Source organism: Meles meles, chromosome 5, assembly GCF_922984935.1.
Source record: "Meles meles chromosome 5, mMelMel3.1 paternal haplotype, whole genome shotgun sequence".
Lineage (NCBI taxonomy): Eukaryota > Metazoa > Chordata > Mammalia > Carnivora > Mustelidae > Meles > Meles meles.
The window spans coordinates 105,407,418-105,424,867 of NC_060070.1; the positions used below are offsets into that span (position 1 = coordinate 105,407,418).

General features: G+C 37.8%; 1 protein-coding gene and 1 pseudogene across 3 annotated transcripts in view; one reads left to right on the forward strand and one right to left on the reverse strand.

Moving 5' to 3' along the window:
• Positions 1-17,450, forward strand: part of PRIM2 (DNA primase subunit 2) — a 338,917-nt gene that overhangs the window by 196,239 nt on the left and 125,228 nt on the right. The window lies entirely within an intron of this gene.
• LOC123942819 lies at positions 4,262-4,383 on the reverse strand (annotated as a pseudogene).

A 17,450-nucleotide genomic window follows, 5' to 3' on the forward strand; every position in this document is an offset into this window, starting at 1 on the left:
AAAATAAGAAAGAATACTACTTGATTTGAAAGGTTCTAATGATAATCTTGTTATGAGAAAGTAATCATTGGTTTGCATGACCTGTATAGTTTAGATGTTATCTAGAGGAGATAGACATTAGGCAGTTGAGACTGAGGTCATTAGTAGTTCTAATTTTGTTTAGTGCCTCTAATGATCAAAGAGGAATGATGAATAGCATTTTAATTAAATTTGTCAATAAGACTAATTTGGGACATGATAGAAATACCTGTTAAAAATACAAAGAAATTCTCAGATCATTTTTACAGGACTTAGACACTCAAAAGAGAATTAGTGTAACACTCTCCCATCCTACTAAGCTAGGATATTGCTTACAATATATATTATTCTGAGGATGTAGAAGTGATATGTCCATATTTTCTTAGTTGAACCTAGTTAAAAGTTAAAGCAAGCACAGAGAAACACTTGGCTTCAGTGTCTTATGGAAATACAAGCTTATTTTTATCATTTGTAGTGTCCATCCATTCATCAGTAACTGAGTGCCAATTATGTGCTTGGAATAAAAAAATAAGATCCAGTTTCTCTTCCTAAGGGATTTATAGTTTTGACTTTATTTGAGAGATAGGCACTTAAACATGGTTCAGAATTTGTAAACCTTTCTAATAGAATTAAACACAAAATACGTGATTTTATTATTTATACTGTATTTCTCATGGAATTATTTCTTTAAACAATGGGTCATGACTTAGTTGTTTTGGATTCCATACTCCTAGCACAGTATCGTGGCTCCCATTGGACTGAACATTACTCTCACTTGGGGGATGATGTTGTCACTAACGAAGGAGTATAAAGGAAGACTAGGGATTAGGGAATGAATGTGGTTGCTGAGATCCAGGTTCAGTAGTTTCAGACATTTTGGACTTGTGCCTGTGGAACATATTGGGGGAATGTTTAGTAAGTAGCTGAATACAGACCACAGTTTAAGAGTGAGGTTTATACCAGAGAGAGACATTTGCTAATCATCACTGTTTAGGTGGTGGTTAAAATCAGGGCAGTGGTTGATATCACTCAGGAGAGAGTATAGAGTGACAAGGGGACATGGCCCTGAATAAAACTTAAACAGTGTTTAAGTAACTTGTGATGGGCAGCAGTGAAGGTAGGAGATGAATTAAAAGAGAAACCTGTAGAAAGCGGGGATAAATCTTGAATGAACAGGAACACAAGAAAGGACAATGGCATAAAAGATCTAAGGGAAAGATTTCAAACAGGAATGGTAAACACCATCAAACGCCAAAGAAAAGTCAGGTTAGAACTACATAATGTCAGTTTGGTTAGTCATGAGGGAGCCATTGGTGGCTTAACCACATTGTAATGGTACTGATGAAAAATTAAGAGATGAGAAATTAAGCTGTGAAAATATAGGGAGTGTAGACTACTCTTGGAAGAGCAAGGACAGAAAGGATGATATCTATGAATTTCATAGTTGAAGAAATTGTATTTTTTCCTTACGATTGGAAAGCTGGACATCTAGAGGTTAAGGGAAAAATCAGGTCAGTGGGACTAAGAGGAAATAATTGAAGTGGCAGGTTTTTAGAAGAGGTAGGAGGAGATGGGACCAAGAAATCACACTGACTAGAGTTTACAATGTACTTTCCAACCTGGGTTTTTATAGTTCTTACTCAGACCATCTCATCCCCAGAGACCATTCCATGATAGATGGTCCTTTATTATCCCTATTTTTTTCAAGATTTTATTTTTAAGTAATCTCTCTTCTCAATATGGGGCTTGAGTTCACAACCCTAAGATCAAGAGTCACGTTCTCCACCAACTGAGCCAGCCATATGCCCCTCATTATCCCTATTTTAAGTTTGGTGATGGAACTTCAAGAGGTTCATGTTAAGAAAATGGGATTTTTCAGGTTTTTTCTTTTTCAGGGTCTATATTTCTCCTCTCTCAAAAGGATGAATGAGTTATTTCGTAAGACTTTACTATTTTTTCAAAAGTGATACTAACAACTCCTCTATTGGAAGAACTAAATTTGCTTATTTACAAAAAAAAAGTTAAATTTCCAAATGTCAGATGGATTTGTGTAAATCATCATTTCTGCTTCCTCAAAGCACCTGTCATTAGATGTGTCATCTAATGGGTCACATTGCCCTGTGACTTTAGTGTCGTCCTCATCCATCACTGCATTTTCTAGGGTGAATTGTATAGTGTACTGATTTTTCAATTTGGAGAGACTCAAAGGTCTTGGGCTATGATCCTGTGAATGTAGAAGTTTATTGTAAATAAATCTCTTTGCCACCGTAATTTTAGTACCTGTGGGATAATATTTATATAATGGTATTAGACTATCAAGGGCATATGTTAAAGATTTTTTTTGTTATGTCACTTAAAAATTAGTAAGTATAAATAGGTGAGACTTGGGAGGAAAACTTGCAGCTCACATGTGAGAACTTTAGTTTTGTGATCGAAATTTTTTTTTCCTTAAAAATAATGCCTTTCCCCACAGTGTGTAGATCTTTGTCCTTCAACCCTCCTCCTCAAGACTTGAAGTGAAATAACTAATTTTAAAAACATGTATTATACTTTATCCTAATTTTGTTAGCATGTTTCAACCCAGCAATGAAGTAGAAATCAAAGAAGGATAAAATAAGCTAGCAAAGTATTGCCTTTAGTAAATACTTGGACTGCATCACATGGATTAACTGGTAAATGCATCCTGAATTTGTAAACAGATGTTTCTATTAACCTTTATTTTAAAATCATTTAAAATAATGAAAACATCTTCCTTCATTTGGTATTATTATAGACTCCTTTGTTTCCTAATGCAGTACATTTGGTTAATATGTACCCATCTCTATTTACTTCTCTAAAGTTCTTGCCACAGATTTTATATCAAATGTAATCTCTGTACCTAATCTTTCCCAGTATCCATAGTGGTACAGTTCTGTTTCTTTTTGAATTAGTTCTCATTTTGAAGTCAGAAAATTGTGTGGGCATTCATGTGCTAGAAAAAGGTTTAGTGCATCGGGACTTCCCCCAATTGAGGGCTGAAATGAAAGCCTCATTCATGTGGTCCACTTGCTTTAGTTGCTTGTCAGCTCTTTCTCATCACCTGTTCTGGCCTCTAGCAGTACTTTGAACTATTTATTTCCTTTCCTACATGCGGCAACACAAGCTTTTATAGCTCAGTGATTATTGTGAAGGTGTTCTAGGTGCCTTGTAAGATACTAATAAATTAGGAAGTATTTTCTTTTCCATTATTTATTGTTTTTGAATTATTCTTTGCCACCTCTCTGTGGAGAATTCATGCCTCCTTAGAAATCGACTCTATGGAAAATGTTCATGCCTTCTTAGAAATGTACTTCTTAGAAATGTACAAAAAGCATTTGTTAAAACCAGTCAGTTGTGTTAAGGGCATTATGAAGGATGCTCTGATTATATACTAAGGAACTAGCAAATATGGTCTGTTAACAAGTTTATATTCTGTCAAGGGAAGACCATTTTATAGGCACACATCTCCCTACACACACACACCTCCACCCAAAGCTGTACTGGAGCAGTTGCCGCAGCTTAACCAAGGAGATTAAATCGAGATGGGAAATCGTATTTGTGAGGGGTAGAATCTCTATGTGGATCATGTTACAAATTTAATGCCATTTAAATGGTTTCTGATAAAACTTATAGGCACACTAAAATTTGGCAAAATAGAAGTGAACCCTGCCTTACTAGTAAAAGTACTGCTAGGCTTTTCTAATTTTATGTAATTATAAGTGGTTAAACAGTAAAAAAATTCTTTTTCTCTTAATATGTCATAATTAAGTATAAAATATATTCCCATGGGCCTGGTTTCAAGTGGCTCTAATAATGCTCTATTGAAGATATGTCTATTTTTACTGAACCATTCCCATTTTATTGGGTATTTGTAGGTGTCTGTTTGTTTGTTTTTTGGTTGTATAAACCTGTGAAGAAAAACTAAAGAATGTTAGCAGTTTCTGTATGACCTGATAAAGTAAACGGGGAGAAGAAATGTCATATTGACTTCACAATGAAGGAACTTAACATGAATGTTTTCTAGCAGATGGAGATAAAAACAAAGAGCAGCAGCAAACTAGGTGGTGTATAGTTTTGAAGAAACAAGAGAATTCATTAGTCCAAGGGTGTCATTTTGCCCAGGCAAGAAAGTGGCAGAGTTCTTAAGTGGAACCAGTGACTTGAAAAAGACAGAATTGAAGAAGCTGAATTTTAAAATTTTATTCATGCATCTAGAGTAGAATCTTCTGTTGTAGCCGTATCAAATTACCACAAATTTAGTAGATTACAACAACACATTTTTTCAATTAGCAATAATCGCGCCTCTCATGAACCTCATTGGCTACGATACTGCCACTGCCCAAAGCTAAAACAACACATTTTTTTTTTTTTTAAAGATATTATTTATTTATTTGACAGAGAGAGATCACAAGTAGGCAGAGAGGCAGGCAGAGAGAGAGGAGGAAGCGGGCTCCCTGCGGAGCAGAGAGCCCGATGTGGGGCTCGATCCCAGAACCCTGGGATCATGACCTGAGCTGAAGGCAGAGGCTTTAACCCACTGAGCCACCCAGGCGCCCCTAAAACAACACATTTTTTAATCATATAATTCTATAGATTAGAAATCTAACATGGTCTCATTGAGAAGAAATCAAGATGTCAGCAGGGCTATCTATGGTCCTTACTGGAGATTCTGGGGAAGAATTTGCTACCAAGCTTATTCGTAGTGTTTGAGTTCCTTAGAGCTATGGGACTGAGGTCCTCGTTTCCTTGCTGTCTGTCAGTCAGGGACTTGTCTTTGCCCGTAGAGGCTGCCTCATTCCCAAGGCTTTCCAGGAGCCCCTGGAGGTCTCTTTCTGATCCTTGCATGTGGATTCCCTCACAGAGCCAGCAACCACACATCAAGTTCTTCTTGGGGTTCAGACCTCTCTCACTTCTGCTGCTGCTGCATCTTTCTGCTTCCATCCTGAGGAAAGCCAAACCTCATGTGATTGGAGTGGCCCACATAGATATCCAGGACGGTCTCTCCATCTCAAGGTCTTTAACCTTAATTACATCTGCGTCCTTTGCCATGTAATCTAACATATTCATAGGTTCCAGGGACGAGAGGGCATTGATCTGCCTATTACAGTGAGGGGGTTCTTTTGGGTGGTTGAAAACAGCTTTTCCATCACTTTTCATTGGTTTTACAGGTAAACCACCACTTTTAATTTATACAGAATACTAAATTTTCCTGAGGATTTTTAGACAGATTAATTCGCTTTGCTAGCACAACATGTTTTAAAGTAGGAAAAAAGGTTACAAATGATTTACAGAAACATAAATATATATAAAATAAAAATATATTTACAGAAACACAAATTGGTTACTGATTTTCTTTCTAATGATATAGAAGGAAAATAGGAAAATCTTTCCTGTCTCTCTGACTGGCTTTGTAGCCATGGCAAGTATGTCTCCTTTGTAAATAGTAGACTTTGTAATGAGATTGTGCATAGTGGCTGTGACTGACTCATGGAGGTACTTTGGTGTGAGAGCTATTTGGTAAATACATGGTCATAAACCTTTTAGCATTCTAAGAGTTTGTTTTATTATTATGTATCTGACATATTTTAAGGGAACTTCTACTCGGTGCAAGACATAGTGCTAGGTTCTAAGGATGCATATTTACTTCTGTTCTTACAGGGCTTAACGTTGATCAGAAAACAGTTGAAGAATTTTAACTAAAGTAATGACAATAAATAATAATGATTGTAGAGGAATGGATTCTGTGCGAGTACATAGTGTCATGGAAATAAGCCTTGCGGAGTATTCTTGCAGCTTACCTATAACTAGAGGTTTTAGGTTTCTGTTAGTCACCTGATTCCATAGTTTCTTAGCGATTTCTGGATTGTGGATGCTGGTAGTCTTCCTGGAATGCAAAATTTATGATTACTTAATGCTTTTCAAGTAGTTTTATTACCTGCATTTATGAAGTTTCCTATTCTTCACTTAGTGTGTTTCACTTAGTGTGATAGTCCTCCAGTTAAGTAAAAGAAAATTAGTTACAATGATGCTGTATGAAATAACTTTCTTAAAAAACCGAGAAAGCATTGTGGTAGTAACCATAATATATTAACAGGTAAAAAGTAATTTGTTTAGTGCTGTGCTTTCTGTAATGATGGAAGCGTTCTGTACCTGTGCTGGTCCATCCTGGTTTATTTACAAAACAAACTTAGATAAACTGGGGTGCGCAAAGACAGACTGCTGAGACTCACCAGAGGTCTAATGACCTCTCAATTGTTTTATAACCACTGTTTAGAAAGTTGTTCTACAGAAGATAATACAAAGTGAATTAAAAAAGCTCATTTTTAATTGAGCTACCTTGGTCCGTGCCATTCTGCGTACATGCAATCTAAAGGAAGCTTCTAAGGCCATCCATCACATGAGTCTAAGAGCTGTCTTCCCAGATCTTCTAGAGCTCTGCCTGTAATCACCCGATTTAAAACCCCTTCCCCCAGTGCTTTATGATATTACCTTAGTCTTTTTTCTTCACAGAAACATCACTAGCTGAAGTGATCATTTTTATTTGTTAGTTTAATGTTTGTCTGCATCATAAGCTCCATGAGAGCAAGAAATTTGTCGACTTTGTTTTCTCTTATCTTTCCATCACTTACAACAATGGCTGGCAAAATAAGACCTCAGTAAACACTTGAATGAGTGAATGAATGGGAGAAAACACTTTCAGGTTTTAAAATTTTACCTCTTACTTAGTTTTTAAAAGCTACTGTTAAAAAAAATTCAACTGAATGAATTTTAAAGAACTTCATTGGCTTTTTTTCAGTGATTTATGAATCGGGCAGCATACAGTCTAACAGAAATGGACTGTAAGGAGCTTATACAGAATGAAAGACCTCCATAGGCAAAAGGCAGTAAGAACAAGGAAATGATACTAGATAAAAAGAGGCTTGACTATTGCAAGGTCACTTTCCTATAGGGCATGGAAGGCGTCTGTCAGGCAGATTACCTAACTAGTGCTGATTAGGTGATTCCTGATTCGCTGGTTTAAGATTCCATTTCTGGGAGAGCGCAAAGTGTATTGAAGTCTTAATTTCCTGTTGTGGGGCTTAGTGTAAGTCCATTCTGGGACCTGTTGTCGTATTTTTAACACTACTAAATTTTGAGACCGAGTGAGATGGTAGTTGAGACAGAAAGCTGGTGGCTTTTCTCTCATTTCCAAGGAAAAATTCTGGTAAAGATTCCACCTTTGCAGAAATTGAATGCTGGTTTTATCCTTTGGGGGTTTGGGACTCTCATGAAATCAGGAACTAATCATGGAGTACTGAGAGTACTTTCTATTTTTCAGGGTGACCTCAGAAGAGAAATCCCCTGTTTTCCTCCCCAATAAATTCAGATTTTGAAAACATGCATTTAAAAAGTAAACAAAATAAAACCAAAACTATTGTGTACTTTGATAGTTTTATCTATGAAAGGAAAGCTTTAAGTGTTATGAACCAGTATAAATGGCTGTTCAAAACCGAAGAAGTATATAGGGAAAGCATGTGACTTCTGGACTGTGACTTTAATTTAGGTCTTCATTAGCTATCCCCTTCATCTCATCTTTCTCCTGTTCCTCTCAGAACCCCCCAAATTTCATGTCCCTGGTTCTCTGCTGTTATTAGGAAACAGATGTGAGGGGTAATCCTAGAATAACATAAACTGGTGATAGCCAATTTCAGAAACATTCTACATTCTGTAAATTACTTGTGAGGGAATGAGAAGGTACCCATTAATTTAATGTATTAATTCTGTTCAATGTTGGAGCTTTATTCCATGGTCCCTCCACCCCTCAATTTTTCATTACCACTCTCTCAGGCAACATTTTCTTACTGTAGTCATTTGACTGTTCCAGGTCAACACCAAATCAGAAGAGCTTCTCTTTAGGGGGTCATTATATTACCAGAATATACACTAAGAACATAAAGGAATATAAAAAATTTACTTACGAAAATGGAGATGTTGTTGGGGGCCTTAAATGTGTATATTGAGGGGCGCCTGGGTGGCTCAGTTGGTTGAACATTTGACTCTTAATTTTGGCTCAGGTCAAGATCTCAGAGTTGTTAAGACTGAGCCCCACATCGGACTCCATGCTCAGTGCGGAGTCTTCTTGAGATTCTGTCTCCCTCTCCCTCTGCCCCTCACACCTCCTTAAAAAAATGTGTATATTGAAAATACCTATGTAAGGCTATAGTTTGTATCTTATAAGGCGGTATGTATTTTAGTTTTTAAGTCAATTTTATTGAGGTATAATTTATATACAATAAAATGCACTCATTTTAAGGGTATACTCTTTAGTTTAATGACTTGACTTTTGTAAGGTAGAGGCATTTTTAAAAAAAAATATTTTATTTATTTATCTGACAGACAGAGATCACAAGTAGGCAGAGGGGGGTGGGGAGCAGGCTCCCTGCTGAGCAGAGAATCCGATGCGATGCAGGGCTCGATCCCAGAACCCTGGGATCATGACCTGAGCCGAAGGCAGAGGCTTAACCCACTGAGCCATCCAGGTGCCCCCGAAGGCAGAGGCTTTAACCCACTGAGCCACCCAGGCGCCCCAGGTAGAGGCATTTTTGATAGAGAAATGAGATGCAGCTTTGTAGGTGTCTTGCAGTTAATTGGCTTATTGCAGCTTAGAGATTGGAATAAATAGGAAAATATGGAAAAACAAAGCCAACCTAAATTAAAGTAGAAGTTGTGCTGTGTATAGTTCTTACCCAGTATAGGAATATATGAGTCTGATTTTTATTGGATATGTGAGTCTCTTGGAATAATACAGATTCTCTCAGTTGTAGAGAAATATAGATCATTACACTGTGTATTGTCTGGTGGTAGTTTTGGGGGGTTTTTTAAAATGTAATATTGAGTAAACTTCATGCTTGTGGAAGAATAATTTACATTCAATTTATACAGAATTTTATTGATTGCGTTCTCATTTGGAATAACTGCAGGGAAAATCACCTGGGCTAACACCAGTTGCATACCATTTACTAGGGATTTAGCTTGCAAAAAGAAACTCATTTCAGTTTCAGTGGTGACAGCTGTTGAGTGAATTTTCCTGTGATATCCTTCACAGCAGGAAATGATATATTGTAACTTCATCTTCCTTGATATCTTACCCACCCAGCAGATCCAAACTAGAGGGACTGTGCTTTCTAAAGGTCTGAATAGCCTAGCTTATGTGGGCAGGCTGTTTTTTTGTTTTTTGTTTTTTGTTTTTCTTCCAAATCCAAAATTGTGGGTAAAATTGTGATTGCAATGATGCATAAAACCTTTGTTTTCTCTTTTCTGAAATTGTTTTTTCATTTGCGCCATGATCACACCTGGCTTTATGTGAAAAGGTTGTATTGGAATTTGATACACTTTTATAGAATGATGTCGGAGATTAAAGTGCATTTTGAAAGATCTATTAGCTTACTTCTTAATGGTTCATATAAATATGTTTCCTTGATGCAGAGATCAGTTTTGATTACTTGTGATGCATTCTTCACTGCTTTTTTATTTTATACCAGTTTTTAAGATATGATAAACTGTAGGCTGCCAGACAGAAATAGTGTTAACCTCTTTAGGTTCAAGAGTACTGGGACATGCTTGACAAAGAAAGGAAATATATTTTATATGCTGTTGTTTTATGACCCTCAGAATCTATCTGTTGTTGGGGAAGGAGGGTAGAGAGACCTTCCCTGAGGATGGGAGAGGAATCCTTTCCAGGATTTTGCTGTCATCCATATTCATATCCCACCTACTGTGCATGGCTTCTTATAAATGAGAGAAGAATGGACAGTTATAATTAGATGTTGAAGTGGGCGGCAGCTTCCAAAACTCCCAAAGAGAAATGTATTAGAGCCTCCCCCTCCCCCCGCCCAGAAACATTTCAGGTTACCTCCAAATTAATCAGAATTCAAGATTGCATTCTGAATACTACAGGTGGCAAACTGTGGGTAAAGTTTAAAAACCTGATTCTTAAGTGAAATGTGAAAATAAGCATTATTTGCAATAGACTTGAGGCACTTCCCTTAGTGGACCCAATTGCAGTTTTATTCTGCTTATGACTAGCAGATACCAATCTTAAGTAAGGGTAAGTCAGTTGGCTATCATAGTCCCCAAGAGGATTATTTGATTGCTACATGTTGTTACGCACCCCCTCCTACTGTGTAACAGTATTGTCCAGTAAAAACATGAGGGCCGGGGCGCCTGGGTGGCTCAGTGGGTTAAAGCCTCTGCCTTCGGCTCAGGTCATGATCCCAGAGTCCTGGGATCGAGCCCCACGTCGGGCTCTCTGCTCTGCAGGGAGCCTGCTTCCTCCCCTCTCTCTGCCTGCCTCTCTGCCTAGTTGTGATTTCTCTCTGTCAAATAAATAAAAAATATTTAAAAAAAAACCAAAAAACAAAAAACATGAGGGCCACATGAACCAAATGTAAGCTTCATATGTAATCTTATGTATGTATGTACTTATTTATTTATTAGGGAGGGGGAGAGGGACAGTGAGAGAGGGAGAAAAAAATCTTAAGCAGGTTCCATGCCCAGTGTGGAGCCTGACATGGGGCTTGATCTCACAACCCTGAGATGATGACCTGAGCTGAAATAAAGAGTAGGATGCGTCACTGGCTGAGCTACCCAGGAACTCCCAAATTTAAAAATACCTAAGTGAAATTAATTTTAATCTATCTTAACTCATATCAAAAATACCATTTCAACATGTAATTAATATAGAAGATTTTTTTTTAAAGATTTTATTTATTTATTTGACAGAGATCACAAGTAGGGAGAGAGGCAGGCAGAGAGAGAGAGAGGAGGAAGCAGGCTCTCTGCCAGGCAGAGAGCCCGATGAGGGGCTTGATCCCAGGACCCCGGGATCATGACCTGAGCGAAAGGCAGAGGCTTTAACCCACTGAGCACCCAGGCGCCCCAATATAGAAGATTTTTAATGAAATGTTTTACATTATTTTTTCATACTAAGTCTTTGAAACCCATGCATACTTTACATTTATTGAAGCTCTGAATTCAGACTAAGCTACATTTCAAGTGCTCAGTAGTCCTATTTGGCAAACGGCTACTATATTGGCCAGTGTAACTCTACAAGATTGGATTCCCTTGAAATTTCTTCTATTTAAGGTTGAATTTTTACACTTCGGAAACTTTCTAAGAGTGTGAGTATAGACAAAACTTTCCAGATCATGAGGTTATTCAAGGACATCTAAGTTCTCTTACTTCAAGATTAAATATTTTATATGATAGTATAAAGAAGGTAGGAAAGAAAATGTATTTTCTTCCAATATTCAGGAGAAGAAACTGGTAAATGTTAAGACTAGAGAAAACCAATAACCAAAATATTTAAATATAATATATTCAGGCCTGAATGAGCATGACAATAATGATAACAATTTGAGTGAAAAATATTGTGATAAACTTTTTAAAAGATATCTCATTTGATCCCTGCAACAGCCCTTAAAAAAGGTACTTTTGTGATCCCTTTTATGATCTCTGTTTAACCGTGGGGAAACAAAGAGAATAAAAGGTGTTTACCAAGTCACATAGATAGTGAGTGTATGCAAGCCCATGACTAGTGGATTCTGAAACCTGTAATCTTCATCACTCTCACTCTGCTTCTTTCCTTATTCTGTTGTGCCCCTGTGTCTGGCTTGGACAAATTGGACCTGGAAAATGTATCAAACGCAGAGGAGCTGGAGCTGATTCCTAAAATGTTGTAACTATGTCGTGACTCCTTGTTTACTCCCTTGAGTTTTCATCCCTGGTTAGAAAAGGAGAAAATGAAGTGATTACCTGTGAAAAGCTGACTTTTGGCCTTTCGTTTTGTCAGTTATGCCCTGTGGCATTTATATCACAGTAGTGGAGCTCGTGAATACTACTTTTGGAGCCGAGGTGTGATGATTCATCTTCTCCTAACGATCAACACCACAGCATGAAGACTGTTTTTTTCCTTTTTTTTCTTAACCAGGTAATCTTGCAGTGAGACTCACAAATCCACTTTCATGTAACTCCTTCTTTTTGTTTTCAGCTCTCAGTTTCAGTACTCAGAAACAGTTCCCCGTTGAGTAATATTTGTGGTGCATTGAACAGGACTTGAATTTCTGTTGTTTCTGCCTTTCACTCGTGATTCACAGATCAGATATATGCAGATGTATCTGTTGCAGATTTATCTATATATATATATCCACTGTATTTTTATTCTATAAATTAGATGTTGTGTATAGTGTTTTGGGAAAACTCCAGTCTGTGTTGATGTGATTAATTATAACCCTCCTGTGACAGTTATCCCTCCACCACACCCCCCACCACTGGATTGAGTGAATTTTTTTTTTTTTAATATTTTTATTTATTTGACAGAGAGAAATCACAACTAGGCAGAGAGGCAGGCAGAGAGAGAGGAGGAAGCAGGCTCCCTGCGGAGCAGAGAGCCCGATGTGGGGCTCGATCCCAGGACCCTGGGATCATGACCTGAGCCGAAGGCAGAGGCTTTAACCCACTGAGCCACCCAGGCGCCCCTGGATTGAGTGAATTTGATTTAAAATAGGGTCATTTTAATCCACTGAGCCACCCAGGCGCCCCTAAAATAGGGTCATTTTAAATTTGGTTATGTAAATATGCATATTTTGAAAGGCTTTTCAACCTTTCAGTTTTTAATTTATTTGAAACTTATTTTTATAATTTTCTATTTACTGTGATTTTTTAGTTGTATTGGAAAATTAACTGGATTTACCTCTTACTATTTAACAATCAAGGTAATATGGAGGAGAAAAGTTCCTCAAATGTGACTGAGTTGTAATTAAGTTGCATGTGGGGCCTCTGGGTGGCTCAGTCGGTTAAGCCTCTGACTCGATTTCAGCTCAGGTCATGATCCTCAGGGTCATGGAGTCAAACCCAGCGTCATGCTCAGAGTGCGGTCTGCTGGTCTCTCTACCTGTGTTTCTCTCTTCTCTCTCCCTCTCTCTTTTTTTTTTTTTTCTCCCTCTCTTAAATAAATAATCTTAAAAAAAAAAAAAGTTGGGTGTAAGTTTATTGAACAGAAAATGATTTCAGATATTTTGTGTATCATTAGTTCTCATATAGTAAAGATTAGATAATTTAGCACTATTACCTCATACCAAACAAAGAAATAAGGACAGTCGCTGAATTACTTTTGTATAAACAAAGGGTTTGTTATACACAATTGTAAAATTCTCCTTTCTTAGGGTCGGGGGTGGGAGGTTGGGGGAACAGGTGGTGGGTAATAGGGAGGGCACGTATTGCATGGAGCACTGGGTGTTGTGCAAAAACAATGAATACTGTTACGCTGAAAAAAATTAATTAAATTTAAAAAAATTAAAAAAGTAAAAAAATACTGATTTGTGTATATTTGGTTTTTAAAGGCTTAAACTTGGCAAAGCCTTGAATTTTCATTAAAATGGTGATTTTAGCACTATGTTATTAGAAACAGAGATAGGATTAAAGTTTGCTTTTAATTTTAATGGTTTTGTTTAGAGACCTACCTACCCAATTTCAGTTTTCTTCTCAGCTTTGCCTCTGCTTGTTTTTTCTAAAACGTGACCCAACTTCTTCATCTATAAACTGTGTGTTAGAAATTTCTGTGGCTTTACTTATCTCTGCTTGCCCATCTGATAAGTGCTCACCCTCCAGATCCTGAGAAAAACAGACTTCTTATTGGTCCAGAATGCTACCTTCTTATCACGTGCTTGCTTTTAAACCCCTCCAAGAACCTTAATAAACTCATATCACATACTTTTATGAACTTGGTCAAAATTTAAGGATGGTTTAATGCATATAAAATGTTAAATAGCATGAAAATGATAAAAATACCAAAACAGCTAGGTCTTTGCCTTTTCTGTGGTCATGACATCCTACTTCTAAGTCTCCAAACTCACATTATTACTATTTTTTAAAGATTATATTTATTTATTTGTCAGAGAGCATGCAAGAGCGAGCGGCACAAATGAGTGGCAGGCAGAGGGAGACCCAGGCTCCCCGCTGAGCACGGAGCCCGAAGTGATGTGGGACTCGATCCCAGAACCCTGGGATCATGACCTGAGCCGAAGGCAGACGCTTAACCCACTCAGCCACCTAGGCGTCCCTCAAATTATTTTCTCACTTATAACCTCCTGCCCTTCCACTTACTCTGCAGTCCCTTATTCTCATGATTGTCTTCAGCCTTCCCTCCTGGGAACATATACCCGCCCCCAGGTATATGTTTCCATTGCATACAACTCCATCAGTGCCACTTCATTGTTCAGGAAGCTTTGCTGGTGCACACTGCTTATTTCTCTTCCCACCCTTTTAGAAGAGACCTGTTTTCTGTGGACTTCAGGAACGTCTGTTTTGAGCATGTCGTGGCACTCAACACATTGTACTTTCTAGATCATCTCTGGGTCCTTTACTACTTTTGACTCTTCCTCGGTCATGGAAATCCTTAGTAAATGATTGAGTGGCTAAAGGGACTCTTAAAACTTTTGGTTTTTTTTTTTTTTTGTTCGTTTGGGGTTTTTGGTAATTAGAATTAGATGAGGACAATGACTGAGATGTGGGAAAAGTCTGCTATAGAGAGTCTGATAAAAACTAAACTTTGGGGGCGCCTAGGTGGCTCAGAGGGTTAAAGCTTCTGCCTTTGGCTCAGGTCATGATCCCAGGGTCCTGGGATCGAGCCCTGTATCGGGCTCTCTGCTGGGCGGGGAGCCTGCTTCCCTCTCTCTTTCTGCCTGCCCTCTGCTTACTTGTGATCTCTGTCAAATAAATATAGAAAATCTTTTTTTAAAAAAAAAAAAGATAAATTTGGTATGGAAGATGCAGGGAAATCACTGCAATTCCTGCTCCCTTACCAAGAATTAAGTCAAATCTTGATTTTTCAAGATTCTCTGATCAAAAGTTCTTCCTTATATTTCATAAAATAGTTATTAGTGACATAATTTGAATTTTGTGGCCCATTAAAATGTTTTGGTTGGCTGTATTGAAAAAAATGGTATTTGTGGTACATCTGAATTTATTCTTTTATGAAAACTTAGAAACAGGAAAGCTTTCAGGCCTACTTAATCTCCTTTGTTGAAAATTGTACATAAGTGACAATGAGTGTTTCTCATAACAAAGTTGTGATTATTTAAAGTAGAAAAATTTCTGCTGGGTTTGCATAGTGTGTTTGTGTGTATGTGTGTACCTCGAACCAACTGGAAATTTTTTTTTTTTTTAGGATTTTATTTATTTATTTGACAGACAGAGATCACAAGCAGGCAGAGAGGCAGGCAGAGAGAGAGAGGAGGAAGCAGACTCCCCACTGAGCAGAGAGCCCGATGTGGGGCTCGATCCCAGGGCCTCAGAATCATGACCTGAACTGAAGGCAGAGGCTTTAACCCACTGAGCCACCCAGGCGCCCCTGGAAATTGTTTTTGTTGTTAAAAATTACTATGCCTGTGTTTTCGTAAACAGTGATTAAAAAGTGTTCATAAAATTGATCTATTTTTTTTGAATCAAGAAAATATATTTTGACAGTTCATTATTTATGTTTTTGTTCATTAGTGTAGCAGCTGCATTCATTTGGAAATAGGATGATAGAAAGTTGACATGAATATTGAATGTGGTATAAAGGTGCCTCACCTTTTCTGGGTACCTCTTAGAAGTCTCATTTAGTGACATCCCTTGACACTTCAAGTAAAAGCTCAAGATCAAGTTTCATGAGCTAATGTGAATTGTTCTTAACGATTTTTATTCATTATGGTGGCATTATTTGTTTTTTTCTTCGTTCTTTGCCTTCCTTTCTCCACCTGTTGCCATTACTTTACTTTAGCCTCTCACCCTTTCTTGCCTGTAATAATGCAATATTCTTCTAACTAAGAGTCTCATGCTCTACCGACTGAGCTAGCTGGGCATCCAATATTCTTCTAACTAAATTGCTGTTGCCTAGCCCCTACCCTTTTTAGTCATTCTCCACACTGCTTGCTTTCTCAAATGTGAATATTTTTGTAAATTCTTGCCTGTAATCTTTTCCTAATTCTTTGTTGCCTACATAGTGTTGGATACAATGCTTCTTGTGATCTGCCTTTCTTGTATTGTATCTGAGGATTCCTGCCACCTCCATTTCATCTATCCACTCCTAGTTCAGACATGTATTAAATAGCTGTGATGGACCAATTCCCTAACCGAGACATGGGTTGTGCCTTCGGTCATGAATGAGCAGAGGAGAAATCTCAATCCTAATTCTGATGCTTAACATCTTAATTTGCATCATTTTTCCTCCCATGGGTTTCATGCTTGCCCTTACTGGGTTGGCTGGTGGCCATCTCTCTATTAATAATATTTTTAGAAGTATGATGTCTATATACAGTTTCCTTATATTGTCAGTAGTTTTTTATATCCTCCAGTAGGCCTTTCCATTAATCATTGTTACCATTCTCTTTTAACTTTTTTTTTCCCCCTTGGAATTTAGCTCTTCTGCATAGCCCATCAAAGTATTGAGGGACAGGCATTTTACAGTGCCATTCAGGCATGTGTGCGTCCTCTTAAACGTCTTCTTTTTTTTTGTTTGTATCCTGCAATAATCTGGACCGAAAACTTTCTTGTGGTATGCTATATTTTCCTTTGTCTCTGTTTACTCAATAACTACACTTATGTTTGTACATCATGTTGCTGTTTGTAGAGAACATTTGCATTTTTTAAGCTTTTTGATCTGAAACAATCCTTTTAGATGATGGTGATCAATCTGTAGCCCGAGAAGAGAGGCCGGGTCAGCAGAGTGGCCTGGTCCTTCACAGCGGTAATGGCTCCTCCACAGGCTCATGCTGCTTCCTCCCCCGTCCTGTCTTTTTTTGTACTTCTTGGCCAAGACTGCAGTTGCTCTGTGGACTGGAGTATGATTTTCTGATTTTCTTTAGCACTATCATTTCATTTCTCCAGCATTTCTGTCACTTAGGCAGGGCTGGCATCATTAGTTCCAGTTTACAAATGAGACTAGTAAATGACTTGCCTTAGTTTGCCAAACCAGTACATTAAAAAACAAAAACAAAAATGGATCTTCAGATTCTAGCCTACTGCTATTTTCATTGCCTCATGCTGCCTCTTTGCTCTACTGTAAGATATATTGGAAAGTGAAAGATGTCTTTATTCTAGGGATTCCACTGAAACAACTCTCTGGTTAGACTCTGAATTAAAATGTAAAATACTTAAATGACAACTGTTGGCTTAATTTAGCATGAGGTTTGTATGCCATGCTGCTACTTTGATAAACAGAATGGATGGAATCCAATGATACAATAATTGTCAGAAATATGTGAAGGGAGAAATAATACCAAGGGCAAGAGGATGTGTTTTAGGGCATGGGATCATTCTGTACTACTCTTTGGCATTCCTTCCGCTTATCCTGCTCTCAGAGTAATTCTCAGGCCATTCTTAGCCCATGGAGGGAG